The sequence below is a fragment of the Mercenaria mercenaria genome, chromosome 8 (genome assembly GCF_021730395.1).
Source record: "Mercenaria mercenaria strain notata chromosome 8, MADL_Memer_1, whole genome shotgun sequence".
NCBI lineage: Eukaryota > Metazoa > Mollusca > Bivalvia > Venerida > Veneridae > Mercenaria > Mercenaria mercenaria.
The window spans coordinates 46975203-46987534 of NC_069368.1; the positions used below are offsets into that span (position 1 = coordinate 46975203).

Here is a 12332-nt window from a genome sequence, read left to right on the forward strand (position 1 = left end):
CTCCTAAACTATCAAAGCTATTACTTTGAAACTTGGAATACTTGTTCACCATCATAAGCAGACCCTGTACATCAAGAAACATAACTCCATCTTGCTTTTTGCAAGAATTATTGCCCCTTTTGGACTTAGAAAATCAGTTTTCTTGGTTAAGTTTTATGTTTAGGTCAGCTTTTCTCCTAAACTGTCAAAGCCATTGCTTTAAAACTTGCAACACTTGTTCACCATCTTAAGTTGACCCTGTACAGCAAGAAACATAACTCCATCCTGCTTTTTGCAAGATTTATGGCCCCTTTTGGACTTAGAAAATATCAGATTTCTTGGTTAAGTTTTATGTTTAGGTCAACTTTTTCTCTTAAACCATCAAAGCTATTGCTTTGAAACTTGCAACACTTGTTCACCATCATAAGCTGATCCTGTACAACAAGCAACATAACTCCATCCTGCTTTTTGCAATAATTATTGCCCCTTTTGGACTTAGAAAATCATTTTCTTGGTTGAGTATTATGTTTAAGTCAACTTTCCTCATAAACTATCAAAGGTATTGCTTTAAAACTTGCAACAGTTTTTCACCATCATAAGTGGACACTGAACATCAAGAAACATAACTCTATCCTGCTTTTTGCAAGAATGTGCCCCTTTTTAGACTTAGAAAATCATGGGTAGGACAATATTTCTATTACACAAAAAAAAAAATCAGATGAGCGTCAGCACCCGCAAGGCGGTGCTCTTGTTAAAACAAACTGAGTACATGTTTTTGACAGAGCTGCGGGTTCGCTTCCTACTATGAGCGATCTTTTTTTCCATTTTTAGCTCGACTATTCATAGAATAGTGAGCTATTGCACTCGCCCATGCGTCGGCGTCCGCGTCGGCGTCGGCGTCCGCGTCCGCGTCCCGATTTTGGTTAAGGTTTTGTATGTAAGCTGGTATCTCAGTAACCACTTGTGGGAATGGATTGAAACTTCACACACTTATTCACTGTGACAAACTGACTTACATTGCACAGGTTCCATAACTCTATTTTGCTTTTTTAAAAAATTATGCCCCTTTTTCGACTTAGAAATTTTTGGTTAAGGTTTTGTATGTAAGCTGGTAACTCAGTAACCACTTGTGGGAATGGATTGAAACTTCACACACTTATTCACTGTGATGAACTGATCTACATTGCACAGGTTCCATAACTCTATTTTGCTTATTTACAAAATTATGCCCCTTTTTCGACTTAGAAATTTTTGGTTAAGGTTTTGTATGTAAGCTGGTATCTCAGTACTTACTAATGGGAATGGATTGAAACTTCACATACTTGTTCACTATCATGATCTGACATGCACTAAGCAAGTCCCATAAATCTACTCTCTTTTTTTTCAAAATTATGCCCCTTTTTCGACTTAGCAGTTTTTGGTTAAATTTTTGTATGTAATCTGATATCTCAGTATCCACTAATTGGAATGGATTGAAACTTCACACACTTGTTCACTGTCATGATCTAACATGCACTGTGAAGGTCCCATAACTCTACTTGGCATTTTTACAAAATTATGCCCCTTTGACTTAGCAGTTTTTTGTTAAGTTTTTGTATGTAAGCTGGTATCTCAGTATCCACAAATTGGAAAGGATTGAAACTTCACACACTTGTTCACTGTCATGATATGACATGCAGTACAGAGGTTCAATACCTCTACTTTGCATTTTACAAAATTATGCCCCTTTTTCAACTTTTGTATTCATTCAATTGACAAGGCTGTTGAATAGTCGAGCGTTGCTGTCCTCCGACAGCTCTTGTTTTTTTTTCAAATGTAATATTTTCATATTCTTTTTAATATATCTCAAAGGTAAAAAAATCATGAAAAAAAAAATAGCCTAAAGTTGGGAGCGAACACGCGGCCCTACAGTAATATTAGTCTAAATAATGAGACCTCAGGTAGACCGATTTTACATTTTGATCTTTAACGTTGTCTACCTAGAGGTCTCAACCAGAAACAATCAAAACTGTGGTTGAAACTGTGGTCGATTGAAATTTTGATTTATCAGTAGTCACGATTTTTCTTTAACCCTAACAACTTGCAAATAAAAAACATAAGAACAGGTCATATTTATCAAGAATTTCTGTTGTAAAAAATTTAAACCTCTATCGTTTCAATCGTCTTCATGTAATGGCAGTCGGAGGCGTGACCAATGAAAATGCTTCGTGTAGTAATGTGTTTACCGGTGATCGGCAATTTTCCAATATGTAGTACACTCCTGTTAAACCTTGGCATTTTTTTAACTGCCATAGTTTGAATTTTTCTCAAGAAATCTCGGTAATATATACATCATTGAAAAGGAAAAATTACAGGCTTTCTGTGTATGTATTTCTTTTTTTTATCCGTTGCATTATTATAACATAATTCCCGCCCAACGGATTCCATTGGGTGTTACTTACGCAAGGAAGAGGACAGTGCTATCACATTCTTTACCTTTTCTGGTTTGTACTCGGAGGCGGATATCAACAAGTCAAAAAAATATAATGATATTCAACTCTTGAGTACAATTATTTGGACTACAGTAATATGAACAAGTGCCTAGGCCCTTAGAACTTTTGGCCATCGTGGCAGATGACAGTAAGCAAATATTTTTATTACAACCACTTGTAGTGTCCCAGCTCTCTTGGTAAATTTGACTGCGCAACACCTATCAAGCTCGGATCGATTCTCGTATTCCTTGGAGAAGCAGTTTGTATTGAAACGCTCGGAGTAAGTTATCTTTAGTTTTTATTGCATTGATAGTAAAATTTAATGGTAATTTTTAAAACGTGCTGAATTTGTAACAAAACATACTCAGTGTTTGAGATATGTGCTCAGTGTGTTTTAATCTGGCAGGGGCAGAGAGAGGAGAGGAGGGGGCTTGACTTCCAAGTGTCTCTGCTTTTCAGTGTCACTGTCTCCTCACATCTAAACTTATTCTGCATATTTCTGTTACTGTTAGGAAATCCCCAATGAAATCCCCAAAGAAGTAAAGTATGTAAGCTGGTATCTCAGTAAACACTAATTTGAATAGATTGAATTTTCACAAACATACTTGTTCGCTGTCAAAAGCTGACATGCATTATACAGGTTCCTTAACTCGGTTAACATAATTTTAGCTCTACTAGTCGGAGAATAAAAAGAGCTATCTTAAATCACTGCAGTGTCTGCGTTGGTGTCACACCTTAGTTAAGTTTTTCGTACCAGTCCACATTTTGACAAAACCTTTTGACATAAAGCTTGTGTACCACCACAATATCTTCAGATAAAGCTTGTGTACCACCACCATGTCCAGCTTTAGGCAAGAGGACATAACTCCATCGAGGATTTTGTCTGAATTATGGCCTCTTTTCACTTGCAAATCTTGCCTTGGTTATGTTTTTCATACATGTACCAGTTCATGTTTTGTGTGAACTGTTTGACATAATTTATGGCTTTGAAACTTTTACATGTATCACTTGATCTTCATCTATAGGCAAGAGTACATAACTCTGTCATCTGTTTTGTCTGAATTATGGCTCTTTTGGACTTGGAAATCAGTTAAATTTGTCTAACCTGTTTGCCATATGGCTTTGAAACTTTGACCACTTATTTACCACCATAGTCTACATATGTAGGCAAGACTACATAACTAGGACAAGGGCTTTGGTTCAGTTATGGCCCTTTTTTGACGTAGAAATTAGTTAAGTTTCGCATACCTTTCCATATTTTGACTGTCTAAACTGTTTGATATATATTTATGGCTTTGAAACTTTAAACACTTGCTTACCATCATGATCACACATTGCCATATAGTCCAAGATTTATCCATTTCCACAAATACAGGCATATTGATTTGTCTTATCTATTTTTCTTCTTTTGTCTGAAAATCTACGTGGTAATATTTTGAGAAAATTTGACCACATACTTACATCAATTCTTTGAATAGTCAAGTGCTGTCAACAGACTGTAAGCAAAACATCTACCCGCTTGTATGTTTGAACTCTGCCGAGAATTCACCAAAATTAATGCCGATTTTGGTTTACTTTATGTGTTGTGATTTTTACAAAAAAGATCGACATGTTTGTGGCATGCAGTTGTATGACTGACGAATTTTTAATAAGTATGAAAGATACATTTAATTTGTTACTTTTTGCAAATATATTAGATAATTTTGTAATTCCTCAGTTTTCATAAAAGATTTTAACGATGGATCCAAAAACAAAAACACAACAACCTCAGTTTGTATCCTGGACCTCATTAAGTTCTTTGAAATGTTCAGAAACTGGAAGATATAGAAAAAATAGAAAAAAATTCAGAATTTTCAATTCTGAAAATAAATGAGTCCTGGAATATTGGTAATTCATGGATAGATATGATTCTTAAACTAAGGCAATGATTTGTGTCATTTGTATCCAGCTACAAATTGAATTTACTTCTACAATAAACTAATACACCTTCGAAAGTTATTATTCCTATTGAAATTATTTACAATATTTTATTTCTCTATGCACACTATGACAGCCAACTAAGAGAAATAAAAGTGGCTCAGAAGTTTGGCTTAAAAATGGCTCTAAAGTGGCTCCAACTTTTTCAAATTGGCGAAAAGGTTGGCGACAAGAATGAAAAACCCAGAGGAGGCCCTGAGACAGCTGTTGTTTGACTTTTATATTCATTCAGTTGACAAGGCTATTGAATAGTCGAGCATTGCTGTCCTCTGACAGCTCTTGTTTTCTACATGTAGTTGCAGCCCTGTTGCTGACTGTATTTATAATTATTGAATTTATTCTGTCAAGCATTTTCAGGGGGCATATGTCATACAATGTTGACATTCTTGTTGGTAACAGGGTTTTTTGTGGCTAATTTGGGAACATAGCATATACCCCTAAAATTGGGAATTTTGACGTGTAAATGTTCCAAATTGGGAAATATTTAGTCCCATAGGATATAGTAAGGATGTGTTTAAGCACTTTCTCATTCACTTGTTTCACATTGTAGAACCTCTTTAGCATACTTCCATTACAAAATTGTCCATAATTTGGTCATTTTTTGTGCAATTTTGATGTAATTTTTTTCAGAATGTAGATTGGGAATTTTTGCACTCATTATTGGAAAAATACATACTTCTTTTCATTGGGAATATAGCCGAATAATGGCTATAAAAACGGCCGAAAAAAAAACCCTTGGTTATGTTTTTTGTATGTAAGCTTGTATCTCAGTAGCCGCTTGTGGGAATGGATTCAAACTTAATACACTAGTTTACAGTGATTATAAGACATGTACATGTACTGCTCAGGTCCCATAACTCAGTTTTGCTTTTTAACAAAATTATGCCCCTTTTCCAACTTAGCAGTGTTTAACATCATGCCTCTTTTCAGTCTTTAGTACTTGTTTATTTCTATGTTTATGTCATTTAAACTAGTCAAGTGTTGCAGCCCTCTGGAATTCTTGTTGTCTACATTAAGGCCTTTTTTGTTAATAAAATACATAGGTAACACTAAAAAGTCAAAATTTGATATGAAATATGAATAATATATCTTTACAACCTATTCTTAACATCACACATTATATATCATGTAAATACCTTAGTTCATAAACAATACTTGCTTATCATTACTGACACATGTATGTAATATGAATGGCCGTTTGTTTTAAATTGTCTTATGAATTATATCTGTAACAAAAATATGCCCCCAAATTATGCTGAATAGCTCTGTCATAGTATTAGTAACATTTTATGCGTGACTGTCAGAGTACTGGCACTATTTTAGTGAGCATAATTTATGAGAGAAAAAAACAAAACAACCTACAACTTTACTTGACTTCAATTGCTAAAGTCACAGGCTCCAACAATACTATATCTATTTGTCAAGCTTTCAGGCCAGTTGAATTGTTAATATTATTCTATATTGTAGTGTATTACATTTTGTACTATGTTTTGTTCTGTAGTATAATGTAGTAAACAAGTGTGATTCATCCACATGCTTTGATTGTTGTATAATGTAGTGCATGTTAAAGCGATAGCCAACCTGGTTTATTTCTGCAGTTAAATGAATATTCATGATGTTTGGTGTATCATGCACTGCCATTTACACTTTATTTTGCATGCTTCTCAATAGTGTTGGAAAATACAAAATGATGAGAAACTGCATGATATCTAAGGAAGTCGAAAACATTGGAGTAAAATAATTGCACATTTTGTTAGCAGTTACTAAACATTCTTTAAAGATCTATTTTTAAAACAGTATGTCATTAGCTTGTCTTTTAGTAATGGATTTTAGTTTGATTGAAATGAAAGCTTGAAACTTATTTGAGCCCCTCTCAAGTCTGATTCCTTGATTAACAGGAAAACCTAGTACTGGTGTCATTATCAGAAAGCATGGTGTTTACCCCAGGACGAAAAATGCTAAATGATTATTATAACATGAGTAATATAAATTATTTCTGATGTCTTATAATAAAATGCTTCTGAATGGCTATTGACAGACAAGCAATTCAATTAGTGTATATTATTAATATAGTTCGGAGAGATGCAGTATTTAATAAATGTTTTAATACCTGCGGAGATTTTAGAAATGTTGGGAAACTGTTACAGATTACATGAATGATGGCATAGGAAATGTTGATACATCATATATGAACAGGAATGCATGTCATGTTTTACCTGTAGATTGAATTTTTTTGTCTGGGTTATTGATTGTTGCACCTTTATGAGGTGTGAGTCACTGTCATTTGGATTTAAAGCAAGCTTCCAGTATATATATTTATCACATGTTTTGACATCTTGGGAGTGAATTAAAGCCATTACATAAATTTGGTATTACACTAGTGTAATAAAGCTTTGACGTTGACGTGGTCTTTTAAGGGTTATAGGAGTGTTGTGATTGGATGTAAACGAATTTTAATTTACTTGTTCTGTTTCATAAGGAAATAGAAAGACATGATTTAAGATGTGTTTGTTACCTGTTCTGTACAGGAAAGAAAGAAATATGTGAAAAGCTAACATGTGATAAAAAGAATAATGCATTTTTGTCTTACAACATTGAATTTATTAAACTCATTGAAAAAATCGATAAAATGCTCGGCAGTGCCTGGCATTTTATTATTTTATTAAACTTGTTTAATAAATTCAATATGAAAAGACACTTGGTTAATATCCTCTCTTTATGTATGTATATGTATAATATATCTTTACTTTCAGTGATCTCTGCTGTGTATTTTAATATGTTTTCCTATTCTATATAGAGTAATAGTCATTCCATCTGTGCTGGGATTTGTTATCAGCTTTTCTAAGTAATTGCAACTTGTGAGCTTAGTGCAAAACTATTGTAACTGTATATAAATAAAGAACAATTACTTCTCTTTTAATCTAGGTAGATTCTATCAATGTATAAAACAAGAATTTTTATATGGTTTTATTCAGAGTTCCAGATAAGATTATTCCACCCCCTCTGTTCTTCAAAGAGTATTTTAAAGTTCTAAAGATTGTTTCATTGTTCTCTTTGACTTTAGGCCAATCACTTGTTTACATTGTAAATGCAAGTGCAGTAGGTTTGACATGAGGTGAATCACTGTCTTTCACTCAATGTCTTGAAATAGGATTGATGTTTTATATTGAAGTGCATACACTTACTACCAACAAAGCCCACCCGCTTAGCTCAGTAGGGAGAGCGCAGATCTACGGATCTCGTGGTCGTGAGTTTGAGCCCTGGGCGAGGCATATGTTCTCTGTGATGATTTGATAAAAGACATTGTGTTTGAAATCATTCGTCCTCCACCTCTGATTCATGTGGGGAAGTTGGCAGTTACTTGTGGAGAACAGGTTTGTACTGGTACAGAATCCAGGAACACTGGTTAGGTTAACTGTCTGCCGTTACATAACTGAAATGCTGTTGAAAAACGGTGTTAAACCCAAAACAAAACTACTACCAACAAACGAAGTTTGGGGGGTACCAGTATATAGGCGAGAGCTTGACCGTCTGTTGGTTTACTTGGTTTCCGGACAATAACTCTAGAAAGGCTTGAGATTTAAATAAATTTTGGTACACCGGTGTAACATCATAAAATACAGGTCAACCACCATTTTTAGCTCATCTGATTTTTTGGAGAAAAAAAATGATGAGTTATTGTCATCACTTGATCGGCGTCGGTGTCGGCATTGCCTGGTTAAGTTTTATGTTTAGGTCAGCTTTTCCCCTAAACTATCAAAGGTATTGCTTTGAAACTTGCAACACTTGTTCACCATCAACAGCTGACCCTGTGCAGCAAGAAACATAACTCCATCCTGCTTTTTCAAGAATTATGGCCCCTTTTGGACTTAAAAAATATCAGATTTCTTGGTTAAGTTTTATGCTTAGGTCAACTTTTCTCCTAAACTATCAAAGGTATTGCTTTGAAACTTGCAACAGTTGTTCACCATCATAAGCTGACTCTGTACATTAAGAAACATAACTCTCCCCTGCTTTTTGCAAGAATTGTTGCCCCTTTTGGACTTAGAAAATCAGATTTCTTGGTTAAGTTTTATGTTTAGGACAGCTTTGCTCATAAACTATCAAGGGTATTGCTTTAAAACTTGCAACACCTGTTCACCATCATAAGCTGACCCTGTACAGCAAGAAACATAACTCTGTCCTGCTTTTTGCAAGAATTATGGCCCCTTTTGGACTTAGAAAATATCAGATTTATTGGTTAAGTTTTATGTTTAGGTAAACTTTTCTCCTAAACTATCAAAGCTATTGCTTTAAAATTGCAACTGTTGTTCACCATCATAAGCTGACTCTGTACGTCAAGAAACATAACTTCATCCTGCTTTTTGCAAGCATTATGGCCCTTTTTGAACTTAGAAAATCATGGGTAGGGCAATTTTTCTATTATACAAAAAAATCAGATGAGCGTCAGCACCCACAAGGCAGTGCTCTTGTTTGACATAGTTATAGCCCCTTTCCAACTTAAAATTTGCCAAACTCACAGTTTCCAGACAATGACGAATGAAAGGCTTAACAGTTTTAAATAATATTTGGTACACAGGTGTAACATCATAAAATAAATGACTTTTGCTACAAACCAACAACTTTTTGATGTAGTTATGGCGGCAATATGGCCCCTTTCCAACTTAAATTTTTTTCCGTACTGTGACAATGCCGTATTGTGGGGGTATTATTCGTCACTCCTGTGACAGTTTTAGTTTTATTTGCAGCTGCTACAATCTGATTAGACTGGTCATAGTCCTTTCATTTGCTAGTCATAGTCTCTTCTCATATTTTATGTTAAATTACTTCCCTTCATAGTTATAACATGGTTACCTTTTCCTCCTGCCGAATGTATTACAGCCAGATATTCAACAGGAAGCAATCTATAAATGAAAGATCTCTGACTAGGAAATACAAGTATATAAAAAAACTTATTATCAGACTAGTAGCTAGTCTAAAATCTGATAAAACTAATCTGGTTCAATAGAGAACCCTTTAAATTTCAGTTTTACTTACCCCACCTGCATTGTGCTTTGGCTTTTTCAGCAGTCTAAGCTGTTGAATGTGAAGTACACCTATATTAATTTATTATTGGGTGTTGAAATGTGAGATACACCTTTTTATATTCAAAATATTTGATGCAGATGTCACAAAAGAATCTGTTTTCTGAAATGAATGGTATTCTTTGTTTTTCGAGGTTGACACCATTTTTGATGTGTTCGATCTTGTTAAAAGTGTGTAAAAACAAAATACAATGTACACACATATTTGAGTAAAATATGTATCCATTCTTCACGTGAGGAAGCCATCCAGCTGGCTTACGGAAGGTCGGTGGTTCTACCCGGGTGCCTGCTCGTGATGAAATAGTGCACGGAGGGGCACCTGGGGTCTTCCTCCACCATTAAAGCTGGAAAGTCGCCATATGACCTAAAATTGTGTCGGTGCGACGTTAAACCCAACAAAAAAAAAAAAAAAAAAAAAAATATGTATCCTGTTTTTTTAGTGTGTACAGGTAAGCACTGCTCAGGTTAATGCATTTATGGCAAATATCTAAACATATTTACACAAATATATAAATTATCTGGAACCTCCAAAGTGTCTGCTTCAGCTGTTTCTCAGTACAAGTTAACTTGATTCAGAATTGCATGTCTTACTAGTCTTGTGATTGTGGAAAAATGCTGATGTTGCCCACTTTAAATAGCAGTAATATCTGAATGAACAGACAGTGGGTTGGTTAAATATTTTAATGACATTTTACAATATTGATTTATACAAGGTCTCATGGTTACATAATACTGCTGACAACATGCATAAAGCTTTCCATTATTTTATAATCTAATTTGTCTGAAATGTCAAAAACGAAGAAATGTATTTCCCAACAAAGTCAAGAAAATTACTGTCAAAAGATTATCAGGGTGTAGAAAATTGAATATAGAAGATGATGAAATAAAAAAAAAGGATTTTACAGTAACGAATTTATTTGGAAAACCAGACAGATAATCTATGTTTAGGGGTACAGTCATGATATGAAATTATCTAGTGGGAAAACCTAATACACTGAACGAAACTTCCCGATACGTATTTTGTGCAGTATTTTCCATATTGTATTTTTGAAATTTTCGCACTAGTTTAGAGCAATATTTTTTAAATAACATATTAAGATTTCAGTGAAATCGAAAAAGGTAAATATATCTTCTTATTCATATTGCTACTTCATTCTAATTTTAATAAATCAAAACTATTCCGTAAATATCTAGAATGAAGTAACGAACAAATTTCGTTATAAGGCAGGAAGATCATGGCTCGAGCAAACTGACTTCACTTCGTCATATCTTGGAAACCAAATGTAAATGATCTGCCCCTATTTATTTTTGCAATTTTATCAAAACAGAACATCCTGGTATAGTACATAAAATAATTGTGAATTTTTGTAAATAGGTAGAGGTCCTAAAATGAGTGAAATATAACTATCATTGCAGTACTTGACTTTGCTGAAAATTCAGTATATTATTTACAGTATTTTCTTCCCACCAAGTGATAAATTGCATAGATGTACTACTTGTCATTTGAAAGATATTGCAAAAATATTAAAGTGGGTGGGGTTAGAAGTTTTGATATTAAGTACATTTAATTCGATACTTAATAATTTTGGGTTACTTTATAGGGATGTAACTGGGTATTACTAAGAACTTTTAACCAACTTGTAATGAAAAAAGAAATGAGCTTTATTAGAAAGATCACATTTTGAAATGATATTCTAATATGACTAACAATGCTTTAATCATCACAACGATATTATGTTGACATCACGTTACATGAAAGTTAGTGCCATGTACGCACCGAGAAATACCGCTTTCAAATTTTATCAAATATTTTACTTAAAAACATGTTTGAAATAAAATGTCACATAGCATAACTGTCTTCATTAATTTACACGGAGTTGGTTATTAGCTGTGCAGAATAATTTGCCGTCACTTGCGCCCTAATGGAACTATTCTGCAAGACATATTACCATTTCCGGTCTTGGTGTTTATAAGCAAACAAGCATGATGACCTACCATTTCACTAGTCAGGCACCAATTATGCCCCAATAAACAGTTCTATCATATTTTATTTAAACTTTACAATAAAACATAATTTATATTAGAATTGAAATAATTTATAGCAAAACTGTTTTTGAACACTGTGGTTATAGTTACATCGTACGAAATAATTTCACTCATGAAATTATTACCGTATTACTGTCCATCATGTATAAATAGTGTTAAAACACGGTTTTGCTATAAATTATTTCTTAATTGTTAACCCCCATTAAAAGCAGAGGAATATAGTTTTGCTGTCTGGGTGCCTGTTTTTTCATCCATCATTCGATCCATCTGTCTGTCAGCCAGTCTTTGTTAGATTTGCCTGTACTCAATAGCTATATCTTGGTAATGGTTAATCACAATGAATTGTTGTGTTGTATGAATGTAACTGTTTCCCTACACATGTTGTGAAATGTCCCTGGTTTATGGAAATGCCACTAGTTTAATTAAAAATGATCATATTTTTGCTGATTTCTTTGTCAAACTTTAGGTGAACATTACATGTTGATACATGTAATAACTGAATGATGCTTTTTCAGCTAATTGATTCATTATATTCATTTATTAACATCAGGGCCACTTTTTTTTTCCCAATGCCATTATGAAGTTGATGGCGTTTCTATTCCCTAGGTGAACACTTCACCGCAGATCTATAACTTCTCGTGTGTCCCATTTACAGTACATGACAGTTATTGCCCCTGAATGGACTTTAGGAAATTACAATGTAGTTTATATATAAAGCCTGTATATGTTTCTGTAACACTTTAAATGGGGGACAATTAATTGAATTTTGCTTGTT

General features: G+C 34.0%; 1 protein-coding gene across 5 annotated transcripts in view; it reads left to right on the forward strand.

The window, feature by feature from the left end:
- LOC123565370 (C-myc promoter-binding protein-like) overlaps positions 1-12332 on the forward strand; it is a 61358-nt gene that overhangs the window by 1938 nt on the left and 47088 nt on the right. The window contains exon 1 of one of the 5 annotated variants that reach the window (XM_053549891.1): positions 9495-10630. The exons of the other annotated variants lie outside the window; for them this stretch is intronic. The gene's annotated coding sequence lies outside the window, so the exon portion shown is untranslated. Of the gene's footprint in view, positions 1-9494; positions 10631-12332 lie in introns of those variants that run through there. 5 annotated transcript variants of the gene reach the window in all.